Genomic DNA, 13454 nt, shown 5'->3' on the forward strand with positions numbered 1-13454 from the left:
CGCAGTGCCGGTTCCCGGCGCGGGGTCTGTGGGTACCTGTATGGCCCCAAAGCAAGCAGGGCGAGGCTGTCCCTTCCACCCCAGTGTCAGTTACTGGTGCCTCTGAACGCGTGGGTGGAAAGCTGTGGCTCCGGACATGGCAACGCCAGCTGCCTGCCTGGCACAGCAGTCCAGTGGCGTAAAAACTGCTTGTGCAGGACCTGCCGGTGAAGCTTGCTCTTATTTTTTGCTGAAGAAAAGGAAAAACCACATCCTGCTAGGTGGCAAGTGCAGCTATTGGCAACTGATCTGTTAGAGCTGGTGCTTCTGCTTCGGTTGGGTCCTGCCGTGCATTCCCACCAGGGCAGGGGCAGGGGGATCCCCAAATCAGGATAGCTGGAGGAAGCCAGGGCAAGGTCTGTAGCAGAAGGGCTGGTGAGCTCTGGAGGGCTCTGGCTGATGGCTTCTGGTGCCTGTGTCGTGGGTAAATTTTTAAAACGATTGGACAAATACCAGTCAGGAGTGGCTTGGGGAGGGGGGAAGTTGATTCTGGTGTGGGACAAGCATGAAGATGCATTAAATGATCTCCTGTAGCCGTTTCCACCATTATTTCTTATGATTTATGCATTAGCTTAATTTTTGTAATTTCCTCCTTCCTAGGTTGATTAATACTAAATTTAATTTTCTGTAATCAACTTGAGCATGTAACTCGGAGAGATGAGGTTTAGGCTGATTGCGGTAAAAATCTACCTATCCAGCCTAGCTTGAATAAAGCAAAACTATTTTTATCTCTAAATTATGCAATATTTTCATGGAGCTCTGCAGCCTACTTATATTTAACCTTTGAATGGAGCGCTCTATTTTTTCAGATCACCTAATGCAAACTTTGCAAATGGGTTTTTTAATTATGAGAAACCCACCTGCATGCCATCAACCAAATTATTAGCGAGGCAGAGAAGGATAACCAATAGTGCTGTCAGACTTAAGCTGAATATGAAAAATGTTTAAATGCCAAGAACAGAAGTTGCCAAGAAATAACTTTAAACACCAGGTGCTGGAGGAACAAATTAATATGACTTATTTTATTTTTAGAAATAGGGAGTCAAGGCCTCATGCAGATAGACATTTCTATGTGCAGCAGCAGTGCTTGGCTATGCAATAGGACTGACAAAATCAAAACAACCTTCTCTTAAAAGAAAAAGATCTAATTTAGTTTAAAAAAAGCCGTAGATAGGGAGAGAAAGAGAACTTGATCTACTCTCTACTCTTTGTAAGACTCTGGTGAGCTGTTGTTGTGCTGTTGCTTATCAGAGCTGTCTGTGATGTGGTTTGGGATGACCTTGAAGCAAGAAACCCCTGTGCAAAAGCCAGTCTTGAAAGCCTTTCCCCGGTACGCGCAATCTAGTTTCATTTTGGCTGTGCTTTACTGATGGCAGGGCCCATTGCTAGAGACAGTGAGTCTAAATGTTGAGCTGAGCTTATTTTCCCCAGTAGTGCAGGGACTCAGAGATAATTTCTAGAGGAAGCGGGACCCAAAACATCAGTAAGTCAGTATCATGAAGCCAATAAGAAGGATGTGTCAACTCGTGGAAAATTGCTGCAATAAGCTTCCTGTAGCTTTTTTAGCAAAGTGGATTTGCAGAAGCTTTCTGTGCAACTTTATCAGTGTTGTAGCTGAAGGCGTGAGTTACAAAAATCTGGGTCTTTCTAGTAGATGCAAATGGCTGGAAGCCACATTGGAAAGAGAGGTACATTGATAATGGTTGTTCTGTTGGAAGTCCGGTGATTGTCAAACAAAAACTGGTAGTAGATCTGTAATTACCTTGTGTTTTTGTGGACTGCTTCAGCAGTCTATTTTCACTGGGCTAATTTTGATTTTTTTTTGGGTGGTATGAGCAGATAGCTCCTACTATGGCCATGGCTGCTTTACTGTCCAAAGCTGGTGAGTTGTAGTTGTTATCACAGGCTACTTCTTCAGTCCAGGCATCGAGGTGGCCCCTTAGGAATTAACTTAAGGGATTCAGGTGATGTGTGCAGCAATTTGGATGACGTGCGTAGCCTGTGATCAGAAGTGACAGCCTGTCAGAGGGCCCTGGCTGTCAGCAGGGTGCTCTGACGGTGACGCGCAGGAGGAGGTCTCCCTGGGACTGTATTTCTAGGTTCTGCAGGTGTTTCCTCTTCCTCCAAAAATGTTTTGTTCACTCCGGCCCAGGATGTGTGGACTTTGGGTTTGGTTTTTTTTCTTGTTTCAGGTAAATTTGAAAGTTCCCTGCTGTGCAGCTCTGTCTTTTCTCAGACTGCCCTCTCTTTCACCTGTCCTGAGAAAGTCTTCACAAGCAGCTGCGGAGGGGGTTCACCTGCTGTCCTGCCGAGCCTTCCCCGCCCGTTATTCACCTTGCTGTGTGATTACTTGCACTGCTGCTTATGCTTATGCCAATACTCAACTTCTTTAATATAATTCTGATTTGTCTCTAACATGTTATTACTCATTGGGTATTTGACAGGTCTGTGTCTTATTCTTTCTGCTTGTTCCGGCTCATTTCTGTATTACCAAAGTAATTTGCAGGCCTGCCCAATTAGAGCCTCTGTTTCCCTCCCCAGGTAGGTATGACATTGCCTGCCCTCCAGGATAACAGCAATCCTCCTGCAATCCCATTGATTGAATCCTCCGAGGCTGGAGAAGGCATTTCATGCATCATCATAACAAGTTGTTCACAACTCCCTGTGCGCTGGGCTTCAAATTCAGCCTTTCAAAGGACTTTGATAAAGAAGAAAGGATCATTTTTTTCCTGGCTGCTGCAAATGAAAAAGCTTTTCACTCGGGAGTCATGGGTCATATTTATGGAAATGGGGAGAGCACTTGCAATATATATAGCGGTTACAGAAGCGATTGAATCTATCTTTTATTGATATGTATTTACATGCCCACAAAAATCTTATTGCACGGTAGTTGAGAGAACTTTATTTAGATTTAGTATTTTGAAGTAATTTTTTAGTGCTTCTTTATTATCCATGGAGTGTGAGATTCAATATTTCAAGTAGGACTGTCACCAAACAGCCGGAGGTTTTTAAAAGATTTTTATTTTACATAAAGATAAATGTTGAAGCCACATTTTTCAGAAGCACCATCTGTTCCGTGTTGACCTTAATTTTCTGGATGAGTGCTTTTCTTCAAACGTTTTAAGTCTTGTCTACATTTCATTTGGTTGGGAGTGTTTAGGTTATTTGTTGAACAGGAAATCAGATATTCAGAATGCAAACACACCATTACATTGCAAATTATTCCCTTTGTATAATTTAGCAAACTGCTTTGTAAATACTCTGCAGACTTGCTGGGGTAGCTCTGTGTCTCTGACATCTGGCAGGTCGGCCCTGTGTGGAACTGGACGTCTTTTGAATGTCACCGTCATGCCTTGCGCGGGGACATGGGGCACAGGACTACTAATGGGTAGTTTCTGGGGACAAGAGTAGGATAAGGGGTTGTTGGTCAGCTTCGTGGCCTTGGAAGGATTTGCTGTTCAGGCTGTCTAAACAAGACTACCTGATCCTACTAAAAGGGGGTCACTAAAATAGCTGTATGTCTACGTATGCATCGTTCCCACAGGGCAGTACCCCCCTTTCTTCCTTCAAATTCTTCTTACTCCCATGTCTTCAGCTGAACTAGGCTTCTGGTGATGTTTGCCTGCCTTTGCCTCCAGTCGTGCTTTGTGGCTTGTCCGAACTCTTGCGGCTCCAGCGGTTCAGCTGTTTGTTACCCTGCTGCCTGCGAGGGCTTTCAGGACCCTGCCTGTCTCTCTGCGCCTTTCTGCCCTGTGTCAGCTTCACAGGCTCAGCATCTTGCCCCATCCTCGGCTCATCCCTTGTCAGCCCCATACAAACTTCTCTGCACCGCCGGTCGCTGTCCCTTCCAGCGGGCTGCAGCTAAGACCTGTATAGGTATACGTGAGGTGTTCTCTATTGATATGTGGTCGATCTGGGCTAATGCTGTCCTGCAGCAGCAACTGTTTTAGCGGCAAAATGTACTCTTGGCAGGGACGGTAGCATCTTCGTGGCTTTGGATTGCAAGTGGGACTGGAATCCTGCTGTTCCATTTCTCTTTGTAACATAGTAGCTCTTTTTGCCCCTGCAAAGTTTGTAGCCTAATGCAGAAGGGATATTGAGACTTTTTTTCCCCTCAGAATATGGATTTCGAAATAAAACTACCGATGTGCTAGAAAAAGTGATACAATTTCTTTTGTGCGCTTCAAGAAATTCCCAGAGGGGGAAAGCTGTAAGGACTACACTCTTTTAAATTAACCAGCTGGTTTCTTTACAGCTCTACTATGTAAGTGCCTAGTAAAGCCCATTTCAATGAGATGCCAAGATGTGGGGGAAAAAGAGCCAAACAAATAACAAAATATCTGCCTAAACCAAGACTGTGATGTTACCAAATACCAAAGCCCAGAGTCTGTCTCACCAGGCTGGCTGGGTTTGGAAATACCTATTGCTACACCAGTTTTTGAGGGAAGTGGTGGAAGGGGAGGCATCGGGGAGGAGCGGCTGCTGGACTTGGGGCTCATGCTAGTGGCTCTTTGCTGTCCAGAAAACCATGTAGTGCTCTGCTGCTGCATATTTAGAGGGTTCTTAGATTTTCAAATGGTACATACCGTGGCCAAGGCTCCGTGGAGTGAAGGCAGCGTGCGGCCAGGGTGGAGGAGGCAGTGGGTCGGGTTGCCTGCTGTCCTTCCTCCTCACCGTGCCCAGGGGACCAGGACTCTCTGCTGGGAAGTGGGGACATCAGTCTCTTGTTTTTACTGCAGGCTAGCTCAAGCTACTTTAAAGGGATCTTTTTCTAGTCTGTGCTATAAAATAATTAAATTAAATCCAGAGTGGGCAAGTTTTGTCTCTCCTGGTTATGTCTAGCATCTAGATTTATATCTCTGTATGCAAGGACAGAAGTGATTAGTACTGGAGAGAATGAAGTCTGCTCTCCCTCTACCACTGAAATAAATGTTTTTCTGCTTTCTGAAAAAGCACTGTCTTGCAAATGGAAAATAAGAGTGGTCTGGGTTGTTTTGAGGAAGTGATTTATAAAATAAGGCAAATTGCACATCTGTAAATGGGTGAAGAGTAACTCAGTGGGAAGAACTACAGCATCAAAGCAGTCCCTTGCACCTGCAGGACAAGCTCTTTCAGAAGGCAAGATGTCTGGCTTAACTGCAGGAAGGTCAGCTTTTAATTATTACTGTAATTAATCTCAGTTTGATCTTTTTTTATCTACTCAGCAGTGACAGGAGGAACTGTTGAAGAAACTCATTAAAAGCAGGACTCTTCAGCAGAGCAGGGAGCTGGTCCTGGGCTCTCCTGGGGTGGGCAGGTGGGTGAGGGTTCAGAAATAGCACAGTGGGCTGATGGCAGCATTTAGGACCTCAAATACCACTCTAGGACAGCTTGAAAGCTCCAAACTATTGAAAAGTTGGACCGTGCATTTGATGTGGAAGTCTTGGGTGAGACAGTGGCATCTCAGCAAGCTAACCGCCCTGGTGGCATGAAGCCCACTTCATGGGGGTTTCCATTCAAGGGTCCCAAACAAAATCTGAACATCCCAAGACTGAGCCTGAATTTGCAGTAAGAGGCTATTGGAGACTACAGCAGCAGTAGGGTAAGTGAATGAGCAACAGCCGTGTCCTTTTCAAAACAGATCTACATTAAAACCAGTATGTCTTTCTCTTCAGCAGAAAACTGTTTAGTTTTACAAGATAAAAATACATTTGTTTCCATGCATCTGCCTTTCTACAATTGCTTAAGAAAACACCTAACTTTGGTAGTGTTATTGTAGAATAAGTCTTTTAAAATTGTTTGGTGTATGTTCCTCATGTTTCTGTGGATATTTCCATAGCATGAAGATGTTAGGCTTTGAACAAATAATTGTTTTGAGACAAAACAACTCACTTTTATGTGATTTGAAGAACACATTCTGCAAATACTGCCTTTGCTTTGATACGGTCATATCTGCACCACCTGAGTAAGTGTATTAAAGATGACCAAAAGTATTCTGACCTGCTGGGCTGCAAGTTAAATATGAAGTCACTGTAAAACTATTTGGAAGAGTACAACTTTGTTTCTTAAGTTGAAAAGAGAGGGTTGAAAGCCCACTGCTTATCTGTGGGAATGCTTGAACCACCACCGCATGATTTTAGATGTAAAAAAATAAGTGTTGCAAATCTGCGGGGCTAAGGGGGGAATCCGCTTTCTACTGGCACATAGGATAGGTCACCACTTACAGTAACAAAAGCAACCCATCCACCAAAATCTGTGCTCACTTTTCATTGCTAGTACTTTCATGTTTTTATCGTGGAGAAATCCAATACCCTGCTGCCTGTTTAATTTTTGAGGGAGACCGCTGTGCAGTCTGTCTCACATGGTGAAACTGTGATGCTGAAAAATCTAGCAGAAAATGGGCAGGTCAAATGGGGAAGCAGTACAGGCGTTGCTTTTGTTTGTCAGGGTGCAACAAGGTGTTAAATAATGGGAGGTTTTGTGTATTGCTTGAATTGTGTATTGCTTTTGAGTATATGACTAGGCTAACCCCAACATGCAGAGCAGGAAGGTGAATTGATAGGCAAGTGGGCAGCTGAAGGTGATCGGTGGGGGGGGTCATAGGGAGGTTATTAAGGGCTGTAGAGAAGGCAAACACAAGCTATTTTTTTTTATTCTCCTGGTCTGTAGCAAGAAAGGAAACCTTCACCTCTGCTGATTCAGTCACGGCCCTATCATCTTGCTTGCAGCACTCCTGATTAGAAAATGAACCCTCTGACCTTAATTTGCCATACAGTGCTGGCTGCCCAGGTCTCACCCGTGCGCTATTAAAGCCCTGCCTCAGCAGGTGCTCCGGTCTCTCCCGAAGGGCCGTAGTTGCTCTCCTTGCTGGGCTGGGGCAGCGTGGGGGCTCCTGCAGCTCCCACTACTCAATGAAAATCCAAGCTTCAAAATAACTACCCTGTGTTTGGAAGACAGTGGCAAAAGAAGCAGCAAGGTTGGTTTCCTGGGCTTCTGAGAACTGTTTTTGTATTAACTTCTCACAGTAAAGAATTAAAATTGCTGTTTAGTTTGAATCCATAGTTTTTATAACGCATGCTCCCCGCTAAGGAAATTGCCACAAACCCACATGTTCAAAAGCTGAACATCATTTTTCCTCATTAGAGTATGCTATTATCCCATGTAATCTCTGGATTATAACTAATTAATGTAGCTACACCTAATTACTGAGTTAGCTACAGGTGAGAAGAAGCTTATTTTTAATGAGATTTTTGTTGGATGGAAATGAATAGATTCTCCAAATGGCATGTCCTTTCATCCAGAATTATTTACCAAGGACTGGATATTGTAGTGACGTAGGCTGTGTTGTGTTTTGTTTTGGGTTTTTTCCAAATATAATGAAAAATGTAATGTGTGAGAACTTGGTTGACTGCTCAGGAGGAAGAGTGCTATTTAAGAAGAAGCTTTGAGCATTTTACTAGGATTCCCAAATGTAAGAAACTTGCAGTGCAGAGATATTGATGTTTTGGTAGCAGTGACGTGGCAATAAAGTTACTGCTTGGAAACTGGGCATCTGGGAGAGATGCACTGTATCTATCTAGTGTGTTAGCCCGCCCCCCGAATAGTATACAGGTACAGCTTGTGAGCAGCCCCCAAATGATGTTCATCACTGCACAAGTGATTCTGATCTAGAGCAGGCTGGTGCTGCTGTGCCATAAACCGTTTTCTCCCTCACCTGACTGGCGTTAGTACTTGGGGTACTTCAACCAAAATCTGAAAGAGAAAAGATGTCCCTTTTGCTGGTCTCAGTGAATTCAAAGAGTGGTACGCTCTCACTATAACACTGGTGTCACAACTTGAAGCCAAATTTAGTCCTAAACATCATTTATTGGTTCATCCAAATGCAGACAGTTTTCCCACTTCTTATGGCAATAACATTGTTTATTTGCCATCTGGTTATTATATGTGATTTCCTTTTTTTTTTTTTTTTTCCCCAAGATAAAATGAAGATCTTTTGATTAGCAACTACAGTAAAATGTGACTGATTTATTTGTGAGAGTTGCTGTTTGCTAAGTACATTGCTGTAGAAAAGTACTGTTTGTTATGACATTGTACTGAGTCACTTGTTGATGCTATTTGAGGGAGTGAATTTAGTTAAAGAAACTGGAACAGGATGTTCATTTTATTTCAGTACTTGTAATCCTGAGTCATCTCTGATAGCTGATGAAATACAGCAACTCACATTTTAGACAGGGCTTCTCTTAACTTAATTTGGGGATGCTGTAATTTGATAGAGGGTGGAAAAATACACAGAGCTGATTTTATGCAGAGAGGTTTATTTTAGTTGTCACTCTCTGTTGAAGCACTCTTAAACTTCGCACATCTGCGGCACTTTACCATGTCTCTAAATATCTTGTAGTTAGAGTGAAACAAGAGCCAATGTGTAGCTAGCATGCGACTGTGCAGGTATTGGGATTTTGAGGACTCTGTCTCAAGTATGTTGGTTCTGGCTGTGGAGGTGAGTTAGGTTGCTTCTTGGTTGATCACGTTGGCTGCCTCATGGTTTGCTTCCACTGCAAAAATAGGAAGTCTGGAGGTGTTTGGTTGTGTGCGTGAGAAATAAGAAAGCAAAGGGAAAGGTATTTCTCATAGAAGAGGTTGAATTCAAATATTAAGTGAAATTCTGGATATAATTTTATGCAAGCCTGTTCATCTGTGGGACTGTGATTAATAAGGCAACTATCAGAGTAACATGAACCATCAAATGTGTATTATTATTATTTCCTGTAAGAATTTATTAATGATGGTAAGATTCTGCAGTTGAGCGTATTTCATCTTAGGAGCACAGAGGCCTTTCAAAATAATTTGCATGTGTCACTTCAGCTTCACTTTAGGGTAGCAAGCAGCAAATCTTTAAAAGCACAGAGTACTTATGGGCAGAAAATAAAGAATATTGACTCTATTTAAAACTGTGGAAAGAATTTATGTCGGAAGAATTATTAGATTTGGAATTTGACCAGGATGCATGATACTGCTTTAAGTGAGGGTAAACATTGATCAGAGGATGTAAGGATGTAGTTTCACTTTTAATTTGGATACATGCATGTTCAATACTGCAGTTAATGTCCTTGGTACCAAGGTGACAAGCTGGCTGGGAAAGCAAAATGATACCCCTCCTCTTGTGCAGTTGTTGGTTTTCTTTTGGGATCCTGTGGATCCAGGATAGCCAAGTTTGGTCTGGCACTGGTATGGCAGTATGCCTGTCCAAAGGCTTCTCCTTTCACCCCTTCATCTCCTGACATTCCCAGGAAATGTGTGTGACCAGGCAGCAGAGAAGCTGAGAAGGCTCCTTCACACCTTAATAGGAAAGTACAATGAATACAGGAAATGTAGGTAAAACTATACATTTGAATTATCTGCAGTCAAGTAGTGAAATACATTCATCCCTTCTGGCACTGTTGCTAATTTATATTTAAAGCAATATGAATTTCATGAGCATTTTAAAAAATCATATTTTAAATTCAATTTGCTGTCAACTGATTTGATGTTTTGTGTAAAGTCATTTCCTGTAAACAGGTTATTGAATATCAAAAGACTTGTCTCGTACATAATCTTTGGAAAGTAATAATATTATAATAAAGATGAGAACCTGGCCCTCATGTGAGTCAGCAAGCACTTTCTGGATCACTGCAGTCCTTTGGTGCTTGCTTTATCACAGTTAAGGGAGTGTCCTGGGCAAGGAACATTCGAGAAACAGTCAACAATAATATTATTGTTTTCTAGGCTACAGTAGGTTATTCTGCAATTAACTACTGATATATAATATATGAAGAAAGACATCAGTGTATTTTTTTTCCAAATATCAGAAAGAGAGTTGGAAGAAAATGGATTGAAATACCTCAAATCTGACAGACCTTTCAAGTTGTAGAGCTCGTGCAGAGTAATGGACTCTGTAATATTAATAGATATGTTGAAAAGCTAAGACATGTTTGTTAAAAACTGTTGAAGAAATAACTGCTGTATTTTCTTGGCATGGGATTCTTACCTGTGCTTGGAGACTGCTGTCATTTGACAGATGCTGCGCTATGTAAAACTGAGCATTGAAGTCGGTAGGAAGCTGAATCCTTTGCAAGAAGAAATAAATTGGCTTCTGGATGCCACCAATTTCTCTTCCAAGTGCTGAGTAATGTACCCTGGGTGTAAGCATATAACATACAAGTAAGCTGCTTGGGCTCTCTCAAAGATCTGATGGATTCCTATCATAGTATATCAGGCCAGTAAGGTTGAAATAGCTTTTTATTTATTCATTTATTTGAACAAGCTCTGTTGTGAAAGTGGGCTTCTCCTTCTGTCTTTGAAAACTGCCAGAAAAAGTAGTTTCCAAATTTTGAATCCCTTGTATAGTAGTTGCATGTGGTACATCAACATAACATAAACACTAAAATAGTCTCTGTTATATTAAAGGTCATTAAGGGCAATTGGACATTGCACTGAGTAGAACTGAATCGTACTTTTGGCTTTCTCCAGGAAACTGCCTCTGAACTGATACAGGTTTGAAGCAGTTTTACACCTTAATAAAATTCAAAGCTAAACTTTGAAATCCCAAGCTCCTATATTTTTCCAAATCAATGATTTTTTTTCCAGCTGCTGATTGCCCTGGAAGGATTTGTGTTATTTCAATTAAGGAAGGAAGCTCCACCTAATTGCTAAGTGTCAAAATGCCCTAAAAAGTAGAATTTCTGAGCTTGAGGCAACTCAGCTGAAGCCACTGAAGCATTTCTGAAACAGCACCATCATGTCCTGCCTCTGAACCTGCCTGGGGCCCCTTTCTGATTGTCTCTGAGGTTTGATGTGCATGTCTTGTGGCACTCAGAGACGTGAAGACTGTGGACAGGGCTCAGACAAAAGAGTTGTCCAGCCTTTCCCCTTCCCCATCACTTCTGGCCTGGCTCCAGATGTGGTACCTGTGGCCAGAGCTTTCTCCTTCTGAGCCAGAGGTTTTAAGCCGGATCCTGCTTGCTGCAAGCCCATGGAGTTGGCTGATGGCAGCGGTGCCCACATACATATTTAGCCTCCATCAGCTACATGTGTTTCAGTATATTGCTAATAAGGTTAGAAAAGACTTGCGAGCGAAGGGTTTGTAGGCAAGGAAATCAAAGCAGACCCATGCTGCAGGGGTGGGAGAGAAGGATGAATCCTGGCAGGGGCTGAAGAAAAACCCTGTTACTGCAGAAGGTGGAGAGTGGTGGTCACTGCCAAAAGGAGAAAACAGCAGCTTGTCTTTGCACTCTGCACCATGTGTTTTATAGTTGTTGGGCAGATTCTCACCTGGTCGGTCTTGCCTCTATTTCTTTATCTTCAGTGGAACTGGTCTGACTTAGAACTTGATAGAGATGTGACTTAATGTGTGTGTCTGAGAAACAGATTCATTACGAGGAATGGGGAGGTGCTGTACAAATCCTGAGTGTTTCTGCTGTAGTGCTTTCCCCCGTGTTCCTTTTATGAAGAAAATGAAACGAATCCCTGAGGGTCGTAGACATCTGGACCTAGTCTGAAAATGCTGACACCATTGCCTTGATTTGATTCTTGGAAAAAAATTCAGAGCAGGTAGAAAGGGGAGCAGGCCAGGCAGAATGGGGAAAATGGGAATAAAACCAGCTTTCCCCAGCGAGTACACGGCTTTGAAGGAGTAGAAGTATAATGTGTGCTGGTAATGCTGAAGCCTGCAAGTTAAAATTGTTACAATATGAAGCACATCCACAATACCCACAGCAGGAAGCTCAGCGCATTACAGTGGAATTAATACATTATATCTGTGGTCAAAACATGGGCATGCTGAATAGCAGCTAAATCATCTGGGAACAGCCTAGCCAGAAACCCCATATTCCTTTTGAGCTCTTGTTCTGAGAGCGTTTGACATCTCCTTTCCCACTCTGGGGAAAAGCATAAGAAAAGCTTCCCAGCACCCGTGTGCGGGGCAGGGCTGATATCCATCTCGGTCACGCCAGCTCTGTACTTTGAGAGGCTGCCGTGTCCTCAGGGTCACTGAGATGCCTCCTCCGCAGAGACCACGGCCTGAGGGCAGTGAGTGGTGGTCAAAGGCGAGGAAGAAATAGCATCCTTCGGTTGTTGGCAGGCGTGCTGACTCTCCATCATGTTCAGTGCTCATAGCTGCAACTGGTATTCAAAGAAGTCACCACCTGGGACAGCCTCCCAAAGTATCCATAGCTCTCTGCTGCACACAGAGGACAGATGATGCTGGGAGAAAGTTTTATATAATGTAGTATTTCTGATGATACCAATGTCTGAGTGCCTGCTGCGAAGTGTGCAGAAAAGGCTCAGTGGTGCGGAGCTGCTAGGGATGTCTGCAACCTGCGTGAGGGATGGGCATCCCTTTGCTGCAGGGCCAGTGGGGTGGGGGTAAGCTGAGAGTTTCCTATACGGTAAGAATAAATTGGAGAAGATGTCGTCTTTGAGTTCTTGAAACGCATGGGGAGGAGAAAGAAAGTTAATTTCAAGCGGAGGAAGTTCGCTGTGGCCAGGGCTCTTTGTGGCAAGGAATCCAGGAATGCCTGAGCCGGAGGTGAGGAGGCACAAGACCTCCTCTGCAAAGCACAGTTGCTCACGAAGGGGCAGCAGCACACCTCAGCCACCCCTGGGCCTCCAGGCTCACCCGCCGTGCTGGGAGGGGTGGACATGTAGGAGGGCAGAAGATACAGTCACGTCAGGTGCACCCTGGTGTCTGCCAAACAGCTGGTAAGATCAAGCTCTGCTTTTTGGAGGCATATTATAATGTAAGATGCTGGAAGTACAACGATGAGTTTCCGTACTAAGGAGCGCTGCTGAACTGCTGTGTTGGGCTTCTGGCCCTAAACCAATGGCTCTGTCGTGTCAATAGGTGGTGCAAGTTTGCTACAGTTTCTGGAAGGCTGGAGCGTTTTTTCAAAGATTGCAGTGTGCATGTTAGGCTCATAGTGGGGTCGGAGAAGGGAAAGCTGAATACTGTGCCAGCTGTAAGTAAAAGCTGAATCATAAATACAACCACTCTCAATAGTCTGGGCAGTTCTAAAACAGCAGAGGCTGTTGTGTGCGTTACTTCCATAGGTGCTTGGGGCTGTGCCCGGTGGATGGCATTTGGACAGGTCTTGCAGCAGAGCGGCAGGGCAGACGGTGCTGCACTCCCAAGCATAATGGCCAGGTGGGTGGGAGCCCCGGGTCTGCTGTCGGGGGCTCTCCCAGCCTCACTGCGCAGCTCAGCTACTGCAGCTGAGGGGGGTGAGCTGTGCTTGCTCAAAATGAGCTCCTGGAGAAAAAACGCTGCAGCAGGGAGGACAGCGAAGCAATTAAACTGTTAGTCTCCATGTTCTGCGTAGCACTAAGTGGTTATGATGGAAAGTGAAAACCTTGCTGATGCGGAGCAGAAGTGACAAAGCCCCTGGTGTCAGCTAAAGCAGTTA

The 13454-nt window shown here is 43.9% G+C and overlaps 1 long non-coding RNA gene across 1 annotated transcript in view; it reads left to right on the forward strand.

Moving 5' to 3' along the window:
• The first annotated feature begins 12955 nt into the window (after positions 1-12955).
• The window catches only part of LOC128143846 (uncharacterized), a 75595-nt gene continuing 75096 nt past the window's right edge, over positions 12956-13454 (forward strand). Inside the window, exon 1 of the long non-coding RNA XR_008235903.1 lies at positions 12956-13010. This is a non-coding gene — a long non-coding RNA (uncharacterized LOC128143846). The remainder of the gene's footprint in view (positions 13011-13454) is intronic.

The sequence above is a fragment of the Harpia harpyja genome, chromosome 7, assembly GCF_026419915.1.
Source record: "Harpia harpyja isolate bHarHar1 chromosome 7, bHarHar1 primary haplotype, whole genome shotgun sequence".
NCBI lineage: Eukaryota > Metazoa > Chordata > Aves > Accipitriformes > Accipitridae > Harpia > Harpia harpyja.